Source organism: Apteryx mantelli, unplaced genomic scaffold (genome assembly GCF_036417845.1).
Source record: "Apteryx mantelli isolate bAptMan1 unplaced genomic scaffold, bAptMan1.hap1 HAP1_SCAFFOLD_125, whole genome shotgun sequence".
In the NCBI taxonomy this organism is placed as follows: Eukaryota; Metazoa; Chordata; class Aves; order Apterygiformes; family Apterygidae; genus Apteryx; species Apteryx mantelli.
Window position 1 is genome coordinate 240,298 of NW_027118481.1, and position 3,280 is coordinate 243,577.

The following is a 3,280-nucleotide window of genomic DNA, read 5'->3' on the forward strand; positions in this document are numbered from 1 at the left end:
CATCCTGGGGTGCATCAGGAAGAGTGTTGCCAGCAGGTCGAGGGAGGTGATTCTCCCCCTCTACTCCGCCCTGGTGAGGCCCCATCTGGAGTACTGTGTCCAGTTCTGGGCTCCCCAGTACGAGAGAGATGTGGCACTACTGGAGCAAGTCCAGCGAAGGGCTACAAAGATGATCAGGGAACTGGAGCATCTCTCTTATGAGGAAAGGCTGAGAGAGCTGGGCCTGTTTAGCCTGGAGAAGAGAGGACTGAGAGGGGATCTTATTAATGTGTACAAGTATCTGAAGGGAGGGTGTCAAGAGGGTGGAGACAGACTCTTTTCGGTGGTGCCCAGTGACAGGACGCGAGGCAACGGGCACAAACTGAAACACAGACACTTCCATCTGAACATGAGGAAATACTTCTTCACTGTGAGGGTGACAGAGCACTGGAACAGGTTGCCCAGAGAAGTTGTGGAGTCTCCTTCTCTGGAGATATTCAAAACACGCCTGGATGCAATCCTGTGCAATGTGCTCTAGGTGACCCTGCTTGAGCAGGGGGGGTTGGACTAGATGATCTCCCGAGGTCCCTTCCAACCTCAACCATTCTGTGATTCTGTGATTCTGTGAAAAGCTCTCACGCAGTGACTAGGGTTCTGAAAAGTTCTTCTTCAGGGTAGGGCCTACTCTTGGCCTACTGAAATCCATTAAGAGCTGTGTACCTGTACTGAAATATTGAACTCGGGTTGAAGTTAAAGCAGCATGAGAAATCCATGGGCTGTAGAAAAATATGACTCCATCACCAGATCCTTAGCCAGGCATGAAGAGCATTCACTTACAAGTGGAGTCTTGCATTCGGTTACTAGTCCTTAGACAAAGAACTTTGAAGTCTGTCAGAAAGCAGGGTCTGCAGGCCCAGATCCTTCTTTTCAACTTGAGGTGCCTAGTGTGGGGCCACATTCTCTGAGTCACCGTACAATCAGTGCAGAAGGACAGGAATGTCCAGAGGCCAGGCATGTCAGCAGACTTCCTTTTCTCTCAGCTGACTACAGAGAAAGCCCAGACCCTTGCTTTAAGCACTTTAGCTCTGCTGATTAATTCCCAAATGGATAAGAGCCTATTTGTCCTTATATAAAATTACTTCCACTTTGTATTCCTATCTGGAACAGCCATGCTAATACAGAACTCTTACATGTATCAAGTCACGCAAGTGTGTATTTGAGTTTTTGCAAAGGATCCTACACTTTCTCCTCTTCTGCATTTCATGTCCCTGAAGCTGTAAAGGGCCATAAAGGATTCTGACATGCCTACAGCTTATCAGGTAGAATTCATATGAACTGGGTAAGTCTGAGCTCATTATATTAGGGATCCTCTGTTGCCAATAGATAGAAATAGGTAACTGCAGAGATATCGGAACAGTAAAAATGCTTCCAAAGAAGCATAGTTAGCAATGGAACCTCTAAATTCCATTAAATACATATATAGCCTAGAGAATTAATTCAAACTTAGATAATTAACTTTTAAATATCCACTTGTAATTACAATAAATACTCTTTATTCATCAAAATCTGTGTGGAATATGAACACATCTGTGCAGGTTTTATGCATGCTTATTAGTAGATTTCTGCACATCCCAGGTATGGCTGCAATGCAGTGATTTCAGCATTGCTAGCTCCTGGAGAGGCATTCAACACCTCCACAGATTCACTTTATAGCCTTGGGCTTCTTTCATGTACTAGCATAGACATAGTTGGCACAGATATGCTCTACATGATATACGTGGAAGGTTTTGTGTCCTGGAAGCTTAGATCTGCATGCTCTTCAGCCAGTGCAATGGCAACCGTAGATGGAATTGGGACTCTGTTTGACATCAGCTGATAACTCATGAGGTTTTTTGGATGTTTCGCAACAAACTGGACTGCTTTAGTTACAAGCCTTTCTATGAATCATCTTCCCTTTAACATCACCTTCATTTACTTCAGGTGAGATAAATATAAAATACTACTCAGCAGGATACGAGTCTTGTGTATTCTTTTATACTATCTTGGGACAGGGGTGTAGTTGATACTTCTGGAAAAAAAGGGGGGAATAATACAATGGCTGGATAACCATCATTCTTGGCAGAAAAAAAGAAATTTACAGCAACAAAGAAAGGACAGTGTTTTGTCATTGTCAGACAGCACTGAAACAGATAAAATAGAAATAGTTCAGGAAAATTAGATTTGATTAAATTTTTCTAATGCATAGCATAGATAAAATTTCAAGAGGGGCAGGAACCTCAGTCCTGGGTCCTTATTCTACTCTTGGTTTCACAGGCCACAGAGGACATTTAGTTCCCTCAGGATACATGACAAATACTAGCTCTTTTATGAAGACCAGTTCAAGATCAGTATCTGTTGTACATTGTCGAAATGGGATTAAACTGTTGTGAAGGCCTATTGCTTATTGATTGCTGAGATATCATGATAATAGGCATACTAGCTTCTTACCATCACCAACGTGCATGAACTGTTTAATGATGCAGGTTTACAAAAAGATTGCCATTATATGATCGGTTTACTTATAATAATATGATTACATAATTCCTTGTATATGTATTACATTTATTTTCCTCACTTTTGCCCAATTAAATGTAATCGTGTACAACTGGTGACTCATATCTCAGCTGTCTTTGGGGTTTTAGGAAGCTGATCTCTAATTTTAAACAGAACAATGCTAAAATGATTGGGAACATTTAACTGTATGAGTGTAACATTTTTTCATTCTGTAACGACATATGAGCTTTAGCAGTTGCATTCTTCAGTCTACAGAGACTCATCTAAGCACTGTTTGCAGCTGCAGAAGCCCTTTGGCCCTTCGGGGCTCATTAGAAGTGGTGAGGATTCCAAGGGCAAAGCTGTGAGCATCTCTGATGCGGTTGTAACTAGAGTGACTGGTACTCCCCAGGGTGGTCTTTTTAGATGCAACCAATCATTTAATAAGGGTCTTGATCACTTGGCCAAAACCTGTAATTGAATTAAGTGTCAGATGACACCTTTACTTGGTGCATTTTCTGTGATATGAATGGGATTCAGTCATTCACAGTGTCTTCAATTAATACTTCCAGCCAGGAAGCTCTGGGATGGGGTTAGATTCTGCAGTTTCTTCTTTGAAAAGCTGAGTTATTCAAAACATGAGAGTTCAGAGGTAGAATCTCTGGTTGTAGTAATAATCATTAAAAAATAATAGGAATGATTGTTTTGGATCCATTCCACTTCACATAATTGAAGTGGCTATATTAGTCACAGTTATAAACCTGGCTCT